We start from the raw sequence: 17,094 nt of genomic DNA on the forward strand, positions 1-17,094 counted from the left end.
CACATTTTCTTTTACTTTCTAATCTTCCAGTCAGTGGAGCAGGAAAATCACCAGATTGATTGCATGTGGTTATTTATGATTCATATACTCTCTTTACAAGGATGTGGAATTTTACATTCCACTTACCTTTACTACTAAATTTACCTTCATTTCACAGGTATTCAGCAAAAACCTACATTTGTGACTATAAATGCTTTGCAGAGTAATAGCTAAATAATATTTAATGAAGCATAAAATTTAAAATAAATCACACATAATCACACATGAAACTGTACACATATTTAATTATAAAAACATCAAGTGTTCATAGAGCTCACTTTCTCTCTTTAAAGCACCTTTTAGGACAACAAACAGGAAATGACAAATAGGAGCCTTTTGCTTTTCAAAATGAGACATTTACATATGTAAGCAAGTGCTGGGCAATGTGGAGTACACGCAATCCATACAAGCAAGGGGAAGTTTGGACTGAGACTATATCTTGCTATATGATACAGCAGAAGGCATATTTAGTCAGGTAATCCTAAAATGTCTTCATTACAAAGAGTTGCTCTTCTGTCAATGTGTTTTATGTACTGATTAGTACTATAGGGAACAATGATTTTGGATCATCTTAATAAAAGTGATGAATTCCAGCTAGGTAACAGTATTTTCAAGCTTAAAAAAAAAAATCACACAATTACATGTCAAAGAAAAACACACTTGTACTTACATGCTATTGAGAAGACAAATCCCATAACCTTTTTTAGCCTGTGTTTTTTCTACTGTAAAATGAGAACTAGTAGCTATCTATATATCTAACTCATATCAGGTTTGTGAAACTAAGATAAGCATGTGAAACCCTGAATATTCCCACTTTTATTATGTCTATAGTTTGTCTCCCTATTGCTAGGAATAACAAAGTACATAAAAATATTAAGAGTAAACTCAGGTCAAGTTGTTAAAATCTTCCCTAATGCAGGAATTCTATCTGCCTTTTGTTTGACCACTGAGCTTGGTAATGTACTTATTAATGAAAATCTGGCCACCTCTACGCTCCATCTGGCCACCAGATGTTTGGACCTACCACCAAATATTTTAATTCTATAGTAAGATAGGATGATCTATGTTTTTCAGTGCCACCCACAGGCAAAACTAAAGCTGTTTTAAGTCAAAGAAATAAAATTGATGGAAAGATATTCTAGAGTAATCAAAGCATATACCAACTAAGGCTAAGGGAAGTTAAGACACTAGAGTAAAGAAAAGGGGTTCAGGCTTCTACTTGGATATAGTAGAAAAGCTGGACAATACAAGCAAAAAGTAGGGCAAGAAATCCTCCAAAGTTCTATAAAATGAAGACTACAGGGCTACAGTGAAGGATCAGTGGTTAAGACCAACTGTTGCTTGCTGCGGGACAAGGAGAATAAAGCTGGGAAGTGGAAGGCTGAGTCAGAGACACTGCCAGCCGCCACGATGACAAACAGCATGTGAAGATGCCAGTAAGCCACGAGCCATGTGGCAAGGTATAGATTTATAGAAATGGATTAATTTAAGATGTAAGAAAAGTTAGCAAGAAGCCTGCCACGGCCATACAGTTCTGTGTTTACTTGGTCGGGTCTGAGCGGCTGTGGGACTGGCGGGTGAGAGAGATTTGTCCTGACTGTGGGCCAGGCAGGAAAACTCTAGCTACAGTTGCTCTTCCAGAAGACCTGTTTTTGATTCTTAGCACCCATATCAGTTCTGTTACTCCAGTCTCAGGGGTCCTAATACCCTCTTCTGGCCTCTGAAGCAACCTATACACCCATGCTGCACATACACATAAATAAAAATAAATTAAAAATTTAAAAATAAAAATGAATTCTGAATTTCTTAAAGGCCCTATTTTAATAATTTATAAATCAGTCTCCTCTTACGTAGAGAAATTGCAGAAGAAAAAACAACAAAACTTGTTTCTCAAGAGTTCAGAAGTAGAGAAAAAAAGTAAATATAAAATATCTACCAACTATTTTAAATAGGGACTACATTAACAAAAAGGACTATCTAATTCTGGGGGCTTTAAGAAAGGGAGATATGAGAAGTGACTCGTAAAGATAAAACCTAGCAGGAGTAAGATGAAGACAGGGTAAAACAAGGAAGAAAAGCAAGGAGTTAGAGAAAGGAGAGTACTCCTGACTGGAAAGGGTAAAACAGATGTGGAGGAGGTGAAAAATGGGCTAGGGAACATTAAAGAATGACACACCAGCCTAGGAATTAGGGTGTTTATCTTCCAACACCCATTTGGAAACAAGAGTTTAAGAGGCAGAAGAAGAGTGGCATATGATATCTTTAATTTATTAAAGTCTTGCAACAAAGTAAGATGATGAGCCAGGTGGTGGTGGCATACACCTTTAATCCCAGCACTTGGGAGGCAGAGGCAGGCGGATCTCTGAGTTCGATGTCAGCCTGGTCTACAGAGTGAGTTCCAGGACAGCTAGAGCTACACAGAGAAATCCTGAAGCATGAATCTTAACAGGTCTTATTAATGAAATCAAACCTGAAGCCAGATATTGTGGTGACTGCTGGAAGATCAGAGAAGCAGAACAAGCCACAGCCACCTCACCTTGCCAATTCCTCAACTGATCCTGTTTCCTCAGACTGGAAGCCTCTGAGTCCTGATCCAGAATGAATCTCAGCTGAACTGTGCTGCTCAAAGCCTAAGAGCTTAACCAGCCAAAAGCTTCTAGTTTCTGGTCCTCACGCCTTATATACCTTTCTGCTTTCTGCCATCACTCCCTGGGATTAAAGGCTCACTTTCTGGGATTAAAAGGCGTGAGACACCATGCTTGGCTGTATCCTTGAACACACAGAGATCCAGGTAGATCTCTGCCTCTGGAATGCTAGGATTAAAGGTGTGTGTTACCACTGCCTAACCTCTATGTTTAATATTATGGCTGTTCAGTTCTCTGACCCCAGATAAATTTATTAGCGTGCACAATATTTCGGGGAACACAATACCACCACAAAACCCTGTCTCAAAAAACCAAAAAAGGAAAATACAGGCCCAATCAGATAATAAAACTGAGTGGAGATAAGAAGCAAAAGAACATGAACAACTAATAAGGGGCAAGATGAGCCGAGAATGAGAATGTGTGTCTAAGAATATATCTTCTAGCATACAAGAACGGTGACTTCATGTTCTGTGACAAAAACACAGAACATAAACTGGAAAAGATGTTTCGGACATACTAAATTTAAGGTCCCCAAGGAGCTTAAGTAATGGATAACAAAATGGCAGCTAACAATGTGAATATTACTTCAAAAGGATTTTTGCAGTTTGGGAGTCCGGAGGGTACACGTAGCCTGAGAACAGATGTAGTTATCCAACAAGAGTAAATAAAGAATGAAGAATAAAATTCTGGGAAACAATGGTACCTGAGAGGTAAACAAGGCAAAAATATACAATGGAAAACATAAACAGGAAGAAAGATAGAAGAGCTTTGAGAAAACTTAAGTAACACCTAGAAGAAACTTAAGAGCAAATAAAATACAACACAAAGGCCACTAGATGTTTGGACCTACCATACCCAATGAATGAAAAAGAAGCCAAATCATTTGGAATTAAATGGCACTGCAGACAGTTGTACATGTTTGAATGACTTAATGCCAGTAAACTATATACATTTCAGAAATAATCAAAATGTTGAATTTTATATTTCTACATGTATTTTACTGTTTTGTTTTTTAACTTTGTTGTTTTTGAGATATGGTCTCACTACATAGACCAAGCTGGTCTTAAACTTATTTATCATCCTGCCTCATCTTCCCAAGTGCTAGGATCACAGGCACACTTCACCATACCCTACAACATATGTTGTGTTGTGTTTAAGTTGTTTTAAGTTGGCATCTCCCTGTAAATATTTTCAATGAGCCATTAAACACACACACACACACACACACACACACACACACACACACACCCCTATTAATTGGACAGTAGTCGAAGTAATTTTGTAGGAATTATAAGAAATCGTCTTCAAAACAGCAGGAAGGAACTTCTTTCCTTGCTTTTCCTACCCAGACAGTCTTTAGTCTTGGGCAACTGGCAGAATGAGTCCCATTCCCACCTACCTTGAACTCAAGGCAGCACAGAGTAAAGGTATACTGTTTATGTTTGTTCCTATCTATATGAGAATAACTAGTGGACCAATGGCCTCATCTGTTTCACATAACTGAGAATGCAGACAGGTAGACAGCAGTGCTACTCATAAAATTTTGGTGAATAGAAGGCTACTACAAGCTCCACTAAGATGTGAGACAAGTGACTGGGAGCATATGAGAGATTTCTGATACAACACAATAATAGACCAGTGAGACTATTTGGAGTATTTGTACTCTCAAAAGCAGCCATGTATCTGACAGTATTTAGATAATCACCTTCGTCTCAAGACAAAAAAAAAAAAAAAAAAGTTTAAAAACAAACAAACAAAAACCCAATAGGCCTTAAACTCTCACCATAAGGCAAGCCTAGCTAGCTGAATGGTTAAAAGAATGTGCCAGCACAGAACAACAGCATAGATTAATAGAGGTAGTTTTCTTTTTTGTGAGGCTTTTGTGTAGTTTTGGTGTTTGTACATCTAATATTAAAAAGAAATTTCCATCCAAAAAGCTGAAGATAAACATTAGATGAATACACTAATCACTAACAAAGAAGTAGAGTGCTTTGATTCCCAGCACTGAAAAAACTAGCACCATGGCTCAAGCCTGCAGAGAAAAAGGATCTGAAGTTCAAGATCATCTTTTATCTACAAAGCAAGTTCAAAGTCAGCCTGGAATACATGCAAGAGAAATGACCTTGTCTCAAAAAAAGAAAACAAAAATTTAACACAACACTTTGGAAAATGAAAATCTAATTTGATTTCCAAAGTTAACATATTGTAACAAATGACTAATTTTTTATTTTAAAACTCACAAAATAAACAAAGGCATATGTCTTAATTAAGAATAAAATAAATGAACAGAAAGCATCCTCAAGGAAGCCTAGACATTGGATTTACTAACCAAAGAAAAAAAGAAATTCACTTCAAATGTAACATACATTAAGCTGAAAGATAAAGAGATGGAATTACTCACCATGCAGATTAATCAAAAGAAAAGGAGAAAAGTTTCACTAGCATCACTTAAAAGTTGTCCTCCAAATATTATAGAATTGTATTACATGAAATATATAAAATATACAAATTCATAGGGACAGAAAGATTGGACGTTATCTCATCTCAAGATGAAGAAAGGAATACAGAGCAATGATTTCCTAAGTACAGAGTTTCTGTTTTGTGTGATGGAAAAGCCCCACAAACAGACAGTAGTATCAGGAAATAATATCATGAATGTAATAAATCATATCATAAATATAGTTATTGAATGAATACTGCATATGTAATCAATGAATATCAAATGTAATTAATATCATGAGTGTAATTAATATCTTGAATGTAAGTCATGCCACTGAATTGTGAACTTAAAAAATGGTTACAATTGCAAATATTATGTTCATTTAAAAAAATAAGGTGGAATGTAATCACCACACATTATATATGTGTATGAAATTGAAGACAGCAATGTTCTAAAATAGAAAGTGGTGATGGTGTTATGGGCCTATGAGGATACTGGACTAAAGTCTATCAAATTGTGCAAACAGGCAAATTGTACACTATGTGAATTATTTGTCAATAAAGACTTTATAAAACATAAAAAAAAAAAAAAAAAAAGACATATCCAGTCTTGGTATAAAAAAAGTTCCAAACAAATAAAGTCAGCTGAGATTGTTAACAAAAATTATTCTCTTTGCCTAAACAGATGTAGCACAGTGCACCCAGAAGTACAGTGGCAAGTTACTCCCAACAAATGAGAATGACAGGCAGGCAAGCAGCTTTGCTTAAAAGGCCAAGACAGCATGCACAGCAGAAACTATGGAACACGGGAACTCTTAAATAATTGAGGCTTTCTGAAGAGCAACCACGAAAAACCTAGTCCAAAGAGAGGACCCCCCAAGAAAACACTGAAGAAAAATTCTCCAGTACAAGAAAGAAGAGTTGCCAACAAGTCTCACATCGCTTTTGCTACTGTTTAAGTGTGAAGACAAACAAGAATTGCATTTCCACTGGACTCAAAGAGACTGAGCACCAATAGTAGTTTTGTGCCAGAGACAGTATTTTCTTCCAGAGATTCATCCAGGTTACTGCAAATAATTGTGATTTGTTAATTTTTATTACTCAGTATTATTTTACCGCATGACTATACTACAGTTTATTTTATTACTCATTCAATAAATATTTAAAGTTTAAAAAGTTGTCCTCAAAGGAGAGTGCAAAAACGACACTGTGTTAGGAGTCAATCTACCAAAAGGCATAGCTATCTTAAATGTGTATGCACATAACTACAGAACTAGAAATGAAGAAGCAAAAACTGATGAAAATAAAATTAATACATAAAATTGGCAACCTAAACACTTCATTTTCCACAATTGATAGACCTAGGCAAAAGAACAGCAAGAAAAACTCAACATCGTGAAACAACACGATCTGACATGAAACATCCCACCTCAAAACAGCAGTAATCACATTCTTTTAAAAAATGATTTATTTACTTGACATGCATAAGTGCTTTGCCAGCATGTATGTCTATGTACCACATGCATGCCATGTGCAAATGGAGGTCAGAGAGAGAGTTGGATACTATGGAAGTGAGTCACAGGGGGTTGTAAGCCACCATGTGCATGCTGGAAACTGAACAGTTCCTCTGCAAGAACAGAAAGTGCTTAACTACTGGCCATCTCTCCAGTCTAGTACTCACGTTCTTTACAAGTGCTAACAGGTGCTTACCAAGACAGTCTGTCTCCTTTGCATAACAAATCTCAACCATTCAGAAAAATTAAAAACAAATATATTCTATAATCAAACTGTACTCGAGCCACAACAAACAAAAAGATAAAAGGAAAACATCCAAACACATGGAAAAATAACAGATTTCTAAGTAATTCATCAGTTAAAGAAAGTATCGAGGGAAATACCAATATATATTGAACAGACAAAAAATGGAGATACAACATGCCCAAAATATGTGAAATGCAGCTAAAGCAATGCTGAAAGGGAATTGGATGCTATTAAATGCTTTTATCAAAAAAGAGCTGAACTGGACAGTGGTGGTGAACACCTTTAATCCCAGCATTGAGGAAGAAAAGGCTGGTGGATCTATGTGAGTTCAAGGCCAGCCTGGTGTACAGGGCAAGTTCCAGGACAGCCAAGCTACAAAGAGAAACCCTGTCTCAAAAAGACAGAGAGAGAGAGAGAGAGAGAGAGAGAGAGAGAGGGAGGGAGGGAGGGAGGGAGGGAGGGAGGGAGGGAGGGAGGGAGAAAGAAAGAAAGAAAGAAAGAAAGAAAGAAAGAAAGAAAGAAAGAAAGAAAGAAAGAAAGAAAGAAAGAAAGAAAGAAGCTGGGCTGCAGAAAAACTGAGGGGTAGAATGCCAGCTTGCCTAAAACAAAAACAGTAATGATCTTCAACCAACAACCTGAATTCCTTTCTCAAAAAAACTAGACAAAGAGTTAAGAAAACCTAAAGCAAACCAGAGAAAAGAAACCAGAGAGAATAAATATTAATAAAATTATACACAGAGGACACAAGTAAAAATGAGAAAAGGTTCTGACAGTAACAATCAAACTAACAACCTAGCAGGCTTATCAGAAGAAAACAAACAACACAGAGCAGTAGTATCAGAAATGAAATAGATATAATCACTAAAGATCTTGAAAATACAGGAAATATAATACAAATAATAATTTTAAAAAACTAGACACAAATGTGGCAATTTTGATGAAGTCGACAATTTCTTGAAAAGGACAAACTAAAGCAAGTAACTCAATATGAATATATCAATTAGTATAACTCCTACCAAAAAGAAGAGAGAGCTCTAAGGCCCGATGATTTCTCTAGAGACTTCTATCAAACCTTTAAAAGAATTAACAATTTTATGAGTTTGAGGCCAGACTGATCTACAGAATAAGTTTCAAACCAGCCAAGGCTTTATAGTGAGACTATTTCTAATTTTAAAAAAAGAACTTCAAACAAAAGAAAAAAGACAGATTCTCAGTATTTACTTCCACATGCAACCTGTTACAATATGTTGTCTTGGTTAAAGCATGAAAACACAACTTCATGAACGTATGTAGCTAGAAAATATATTTTAATAGCCTTTCCAAATTACTGTGAAAATTCCCAACTTCTATGTCACTGTCACAACTGGCATCTCTTGAAATTACTGTTCCATTTTGCACTTTGAATGGATTTTATTCAGAAATAATTTTATAATACCATGCATTTATCAAAAAATACTGTCTCTTTTAAAATGATACATTTTATCACACAATAGAGACAAATAATACTTATTAATGTCACCAAAATCTCACATAGAAAAAACAAAAAACCTGTAAGCATGAAAAACAGTTAAGGCAGGGCAAGGTGGTGCACATGGTGGTACACACCTTTAATCCCAGCAACTCAGGAGGCAGAAGCAGGAGGATCTCTATGTGAGGCCAGACTGGGATAGCCATGACTACATAGAGAGACCCAGTCTCAAACAAACAAAACAAAGCAGTCAAGCTCATAGTCACAGATAAAAGTTTCCAATATCTAGTCAACATAGGTGTTCTGACACATCCACACAAACAAGCCTACACATAACCACATTCTTAATATTCAAAGGCCATATTGTTAACTCCAACAAATAAATGTTCAGTTCTGTCTTAGGACCATCATCTCTTCCTCAAATACCCATCTTTTCTTCATATATAAATGATGCCCCACCCTCACCCTCTACTCCCCCGCCAACCCTCTCTAAGTTCCTTCTTTGTGGTGAATCCCTTTTCCTATTCCAAGACCCTGATAAATATTCATTGTAGGATAGTAAACTCTTCACCAAATAAAATGATATTAACTCTTCCCATAATCACTCCCTGTGCTTAGTTTTTTGTCAACTTGACAGTAGATAGCATTATCTGGGAAAAAGGAACCTCAATGGAGAAAATGGATCCATCAGACTGTACTGTAGGCAAGTCTGCAAGGCATCTTTTTGATTAATGATTAATGTGGGAAGGCCCAGTCCACTGTGGACAGTGCCACCCCTGGGCAGGTGCTCCTGGGAGCTGTAAGAATTGTATCTAAATGTAAGTCTAAAGAGCAAGCCAGTAAGCAGTTTCTCCATGGCCTCTGTTTTAGTTCCTATCTTCAAGTTCCTGCCTTAATTCCCTCAATGACGGACTACAAACTGTAAACTGAAACAAACCCTTTCCTTTTCAAGTTGCTTTTGGTCATAGTGTTTTGTCACAGTAATAAAAGGAAACTGTGGTACTCCCTATTTTATTTTACCCAAACTATTACTATGTTACTATTATTAAATGTTACTATTATTTAGTATTGAATGGTATGCATGATGGTGTCATTAATCATGACCCCATAACTCTTCACTATTATTCTTCAGAACACCACATTTCATGCTTCATAGCTTATTTAACTTACTTTCCGGACAGTACAAATGTCTATTTGTCTTGCCCAGGATAAACTGGAAGACTGACCATGCTGGTATTTATCACATCATCTTACTAGGAAACCATGATCATCCTAAATTTGAATTTCAGGATGAATAATGAATACCTTCAGCAATAACAGTCATGATCCATAGCTAATATCAGAGAAGCAAATGTCAACAAACCATAGCAAGGAAAATCATCACTCAATGTAACAGAAAATTCATCCACAGAATGGTCAGTGATGGCTGATGACCCAAGCCTACACTCCAGAAGACAAGTTCTGCAGACAACAAAATTAACCTTTATGGATCATCAGATAGTATGCAAACCTCCACATTCTAATCTCTGCTTGTTCCTATATCCAATTCACAGCAGTAGCAGCCCAATGTCAACCATCTGGAAACCCGGAACACAAACTGAGTAGTTGAGTGCCTCAACACATTGCTCCATTTCTGTTTGTCAATACCCACAACTTACCAAAATGACGAGATGGTTATTGGCTGCATTCACATCCAAAGTTGTATCTCTTTGAAACTGTCTATCTGTAAACAACTTTACGGAGCTCTAGTAAAGGACATATAGTTCCTTGGAGAACACAAATCAACAGAAGTACAAAATCCTCCCATGTGGTTGCTTCGCATTGAGCGAATACATTGTAGACAATGCACATATCCACATTCTAGGTACAAAGGGCTTTCATGGTAATTCCACAGACAAGACAGCTATTTGTTTCTCTAAAATGTTCAGGCATGGCCACTGACTATCCACTTAATTCTCTCCTGCTGCTTCCACAGGCAGCTCAGTTCTCAGTAGACTATCTTAACTTCATACTATATATACTGCAGGTTCAGACAAAAATCTCACTTTTACTCATCTCATCATATTCTTTTTTTTAAAGTTTTTAAATTTTATTTTTTACTTATTAGTGTTTGCACAGCATGACATATCTGTGGAGGTCAGAGGACAATTTATGGGAGTCAGATCTCACCACAATGGATTCCAGGGACCAAACTCAGGTAAACAGGTTTTACTTTTACCCACTGACCCATCTCACCAGTCCCTCATCTGCTCAAGTTTGTGATTACTGCTTATAAGATAAAACATCCCAGGACTTTGTTGTAGAATATTTTAAGCTGTGTTACTTTTGTTTATGTTGCATTTGTTTAACTCTGTGAAGCTGTGTTACTTTGCCTGTCTAAAACACCTGATGGTCTAATAAAGAACTGAACAGCCAATAGCAAGGCAGGAGAAAGGATAGGTGGGGCTGGCAGGCAAAGAGAAGACACAGAAGGAGAAATCTGGGAGAGGAGGAAGAAGTAGCCAGAGAAGGAGGACTCCAGGGGCCAGCCACTCAGCTACACAACCTGCAATGGAGTAAGAAAGAAAGGTATACAGAATAGAGAAAGATGAAAGACCAGAGGCAAAGAAAAAAAGGTTAATTTAAAGTTAAGAAAAGCTGGCAAGAAACAAGTCAAGGTAAGGCCAGGCATTTATAAGTAAGAATAAGCTTCTGTGTGATTTATTTGGGAACTGGGTGGCAGGGCCCCCCAAAAAAGCAAAAACAAACAACAACAGGACTTATTTTCACAACCCTGTCAATAAATATTTGTTAAAGTCTTTCCCCTATGACTTCATAACTTTCCTCGCCACTCAAAATTTTAGATACATTTTATTTTAATATTCTTCATTTATTGCATTCTGTGTACCAAGTATTCTTTCCTTCTCGCTACAGGATTTACTTATCTTTGAGGCACATTAAATTGTTATAGTCTTCCTAATGTTCTACATACCAAATATCAGCAAGTCTGCCACTTACTAGCTGTATGCTGTTAGGTAGCCAACCTTTTCTTATATTTATAATATGGCAATAATATGTTTCATTTAATTTATAAGACTATTGTAAATATTAAATAAATGTGACAAATCTTAAAAAATGAGCGTTATTAGCTTGTGAACTCTCATCTGAAGTTCAGAAACACTGCGGGAGGGAGGGGAACAACACACAATAGTATAACCGACAATGAGCCAGGCACTGCTCTAAGAACAAGTTATGTATCTGTGAACAAGACAATCAGATACCTGTTTGCATGGGCTTACCTAAAGAGCTTCAGTATCACAAAACATAGTAGCTCAGAAGCCAAGGTCTTAAATAGTCTAAATATATTTTCATTAAAGAAAAAACATAATCTAAGAATCTTTAATCTCTTGATTTTGTGAAAATATTTGTTCTTACATATAGTAAACTATTCTTGCATCACTTTTTCACATTAAACCATTCCAGACAAAATCGATGAGTCAATGAATAAACAAATGTAATAAAGAGAACAAGTCCTTTTCTTATGGGAGGCAAAGGAATAGGAATTAAAGAAATGTAATATTTTTTATCTTGCATTTTTTATTTTTTATTTATTTACTTTTTATAACTCAAAAATCCAGGGTTATTTTAAACAGGAAAATATTTTCTCTGTAGAAAATTGTAAAAATAGTAACATTTCCCAATAAGCCCTTTTAAGCCAAATGATAGCTGAATTATACATAAAAATATTGACTAGATTCTGGGATAAAGAAGAAACCTATCTTCATCTGTTCAGAGAGCTATGTTTTACTTAAGTTGTGTGAGATTCCTATTCATCTTCCCCTTCACTGTTTGACTTATGGCAGACATTATTCTACAGGCTAATCCATAATCTAAAAAGATTTTAGCCTCCCCTCCTGAAAGTATGGCCAGCATTTTCTTCATCAGCTTGAAACAGTACAAATTCTTAATAGTGAAATGTTTCACTAAAGCTTGCCCAGTGATTGGGCAAAACCAAAATTCAATTATAAGCCACAGTCATACTCCCTGGATCTGTGGGTTGCAGTCTGATTGTCCTTTGCTTTACATCTAGTATCCACTTATGAGTGAGTACATACCATGTCTGTCTTTCTGAGTCTGGGTTACCTCACTCAGGATGATATTTTCTAGTTCCATCCATTTTCCTGCAAATTTCATGATGTCATTGTTTTTCTCTGCTGAGTAATACTCCATTGTGTATATGTACCACATTTTCTTAATCCATTCTTCAGTTGATGGTCATGTAGGTTGTTTCCAGGTTCTGGCTATTATGAATAATGCTGCTATGAACACAGTTGAGCATGTATCTTTGTGGTATGATTGAGCATTCCTTGGGTATATGCCCAAGAGTGGTATGGCTGGTTCTTGAGGTAGATCGATTCCCAATTTTCTGAGAAACCGTCATACTGATTTCCACAGTGGTTGCACAAGTTTACACTCCCACCAATAGTGGAAGAGTGTTCCCCTTGCTCTGTATCCTCTCCAACATAGACTGTCATTAGGGTTTTTGATCATAGCCATTCTGACAGGTGTAAGGTGGTATCTTAGAGTCATTTTGATTTGCAAGGAAATGTAATAATTAAAAGATCATTTTATTAAGATTTGATATAAAATGAATCTCCATTCCCCTCCCCCCCCAAAAAATCTGACCCAGGGGTCAGCAATTGGGCTAAGTAGATAAAGGTGTTTGCCACCAAGACTGATACTTGAGTTGCATCTCTGGAATCCACATGGTAGTACATAAAAAATAAATAAATAAATAAATAAATAAATAAATAAATAAATAACAATAAAAAAAAGAGGTTTCTGGGCTACACGCTGCTTTAATGGAGGCATAGACCCACTGCTTCCTAGAGTTGGCGGCAAATGTACCACTGCCATGTTGAAAAGCTGAGGTGGGTGGAGTATACTAGCCACGCAGTTTAACAATTTAAAATCTCTCCTGGTCAGAGAAAGATTATAGATTCACAATAAGACAGATGAAATAAAACTCTAAACTGTTTACAACGTGTGTAAAATGTATGTAGGCTTGAAAGAAAGAGGAAAAGGAGGATAGACAGTTTTATATATAGAAATAATTTTAAAAAATAAAGTCTTTGAAGAGAAAGTAAAAGTAATATAAAAAAAGCCACATAAAGATGGAAATCACACATTTTTTTTTTAAAAGGTATCTGGACTTCAAAGTTTATGTCTAAGGATGTGTTACTTTGGAAAAGAGGTTCTGCTTTTGTTTCCACAGAAGATGAGAACCTATGGATTGCTTCCAGGCTAATACAGTTTGATTAAGGAAGACCCCCTGAGAGGTCTCCAGATGTTTCAACATCCAGAACAGCTTTAAGGCAACTGGCTCAGACAATACAGCCTCACAGACTACTCCAGTCAGGACTTAAGCATAATTCTTAATTGTCTCAGGATCCCCATAAGATTGCCAGCACCCTCATTCAGCAGGAAGTAGTATGAGAAACTATGCCCAAATTCCCAAAATATTGTTTATATACATTTATTGGTTGATTATAAATGCAATCTACTTCTAAAGAAGGAAAGGGGATATCATAGATATGATATGATGAAAGGCTAGATTATTGAATCTACTTTTAAAGAGCAACAACTTATTTGAAATGTTTTACATTGCTATAAATTTTAGTTTATTACAAATTTAAAGTTAATTTTGTTATATTGTATGTAGATTTCTACTTTTGTTTATGCAGTTCATTTGAAATTGTAATGTATAATTAAGAAATACAGATTAATAATTAGTTATCTATGATAAACTAATATTAGTTAAATTTTCTAGGTATACATGAATATATTTCAATTAGGTAGGTCATCTTTAAACACTTTAAAGAAGTACAGAATATGGCATTTAAAATGTTTTAAAAACTCAGACTTTCTGGACAGTGAGACACGTCTGCTCCTGGCAGCACCAATTACTTCAAGGAGAATGATGGACACTGAATAAACTCATTATAGAGCTTGCTTTCTTTGTGGTAAAAGTTAGCCACTAGGCAAAAAAGTGCCCTTGCATTAATTGATTGACAGTATGTTGTATAAACTGGACATGCAGGACCCACAGGAAGGTGACCACTGACCTTTGCAAGGCAAGATAGTCCTTCAGGTTCCTGCTTTGCAGAAGAAAATGCCAGACATTCTACAGGACACAGAGAGAAGTGACTGAGAGACTCTAGGCCTATAGGCTTAAAATGGATGCCCCAACCTTACAAAGGAACTTCGGGTAACTGTCCAGGTAGCCAGCTGTCTCTGTCATTCTAGATTTTTGGAAGTTGCTTACAATGCATTTCCTGTTTACTTAGGTAATATTATATCCTTCTGAGGTCTTTGATGTAGTTGAAGACTAAGTAGTTATAATTTCCCTTGGTTATGGTAAAAGATAAATTAGATATGAAACCTTAGACTCACAAATATAGGATAGAATATTTTCTTTAATTTTACAAAATACAAATAGATTAGATATTGTAACTGAAATTCTTGCTTGATAACTGTTTTGTTATATGTAATTTTACTAGGTTAAAGTTAAAACCTTCCTTTTGTTTAGACAGAAAAGGGAAAGTGATGGGAGAATGTCTTTCTGTACGCTGTGAATATATGTTGCTCTGATTGGTTGATAAATAAAGCCGTTTGCCCTATGGCAAGGCAGCTTAGAGGAAGATGGAAACTCCAAACAGACAGAAAGAGAAAGGAGAGACAGAGGAGATGCTGCTAGCCGCCGCCAGGAGAAGCAAGATGTAAAGTACTGGTAAGTCACAAGCCATGTGACAAAGCATAGATGTACAGAAATGGGTTAATTTAAGATGTAAGAGCTAGCTAGCGAGAAGCCTGAGCCATTAGACCATAGAGTTTGATAATAATATAAGCCTCTGTGTTTATTTGGGTCTGAGAGTCTGCAGACCAGGTGGAACACTGAAAAACTTCCAGCTACATGGTAGGAGAAAACTGACTCCTACCAAACTGTCCTGATTCCCACCCAACACACACCCAAATACATAATCACATGCACATGCACACACACACACACAATAATAATAATAATAATAATAATAATAATAATAATAATAAATAAAACTTAAAAATCAGATCTGTCTACTTTTCCTGGATTCTGTATCAAATCTGATTCTCAAACAAAACAAAACAAAAAATGTATCTACCAAGCAAAATGAAACAAACCAGTCATTTCTGCCAACAGAAAATGCTAATCCTCTCCAACATAGCATAGTGATTAACTGCTTTTCTCTTTTAAAAAGAGTATCTTAAATGGGAGACAAGACTTTTCCTATTTAGTCCTACTCTGATATACTCTCATTTCCTACTAGCAGTTTCCCAAGAGATGCAGGAGGCATAATATCTAGCAACCTATACATACAATCACCTAAAACCTACTAAGAATACAAATTCCACTACACTACCTCTGTCGACACTAGTTCTCAACTTGTTAAATGTATTGGTTCTGAGTGATCAATGAACAAGCATTTGGAAATCTTTCACCATGCCATCCAAAAACAATGAATGACACAAAGCAGCACTGAAGATCCCAGTTAGTAGTCTTCAATTCAGTCCTTGGAACTAATGTCAGAAATTTTAACAATGAAGTTTTTAAAAAGTAATGTCCAAAAATATAAAAAAAGAATGGATAATCATTATTTCAGTTCCCTTAATGATGGCCTTTGGAAGATATGTGGGAATGTCTAGTGTGATAATTCTTTTTCTTGGTTACATGAACTCCAATTTCCACTCTTCCTTCAGCCACCTCTAAAATGCATGGTGAGCTGGTTCACCTTTCAGTATTGAAAATGAGCAGGCCTAAACTCATTAGCTGGTATTCTGACCACTGTTTCACATACTGGCACATAATCTGAGTTGGCCTGATCAGTTAGAAACTCCAATTGAAGGTTAAAAGAGAAAAATTTTAGTGTTCACTGTACAAGCAATTTGGAAGCTAATGACAATCAATAATCTTGCAATCCCAAGAAGTTGTCTACCCATGAAAGAAGACAAAACCAAGGAAGCAGATCTAAAAAAACTAGTAGCCAGTCACATCATCTAAGCTCTGAATCAAAGGCATTCACTGAAACTGAAATCTACCTATGACTTATTCAAGAGCAGTATGTTCTTTATTGTTTATACAAATGTGGGATGAATTTTCAAACCTTTCCAATCAAAAGATTCCCAACGGTAGGTAAAAAGTCTTTATGATAGGCCCTTAGCCTTTAGTTCACTACATTTCAGTAGTTACTGTGTAAGTACTGGAAAGATGAAGAGAGAGAAGTGAATGAGATGAATGATGCCATTATAAAACAAGCTCATTGTTTTCACTAATCTAAAACTCTTGAGAGATACATGAGGTTAAATAGCTTCTTCTATTTAAGGCTGTAGATGGTATGGGAGATGCATCTGAGTAGTGTATTGTCAGAAGGCCCTTCAGTAACCTGGAAGAGCAAGATAAACTCCCATACTTTGCAGTCAGGCCAGGTAAATTTGATATGTTGGTAAAAGAGGCCAAAAGCCAACTACTTACCACTGTTGTTGTGAGTTTTCAAACACAGCTATGAAAAACGTCCAAAGCTTATCTCATATCAGTCTGATCACAACCTATGAAGCACATTCTTAACTCCATTTTATAGACTGGGAAAACTGCAGTTTAGGTGAGTTTAGGTTACTTAGCCAACATTCTAAGAATATCTGATGAACATCCATGGTATCATCTACCTTGTC

At 36.1% G+C, this 17,094-nt stretch overlaps 1 protein-coding gene across 1 annotated transcript in view; it reads right to left on the reverse strand.

Annotated features, from left to right (window-relative positions):
• Rock1 (Rho associated coiled-coil containing protein kinase 1) overlaps window positions 1-17,094 on the reverse strand; it is a 115,126-nt gene that overhangs the window by 85,306 nt on the left and 12,726 nt on the right.

Source organism: Peromyscus californicus, unplaced genomic scaffold (assembly GCF_007827085.1).
Source record: "Peromyscus californicus insignis strain IS unplaced genomic scaffold, ASM782708v3 Scaffold_17__1_contigs__length_78620276, whole genome shotgun sequence".
NCBI classification, from domain to species: Eukaryota; Metazoa; Chordata; class Mammalia; order Rodentia; family Cricetidae; genus Peromyscus; species Peromyscus californicus.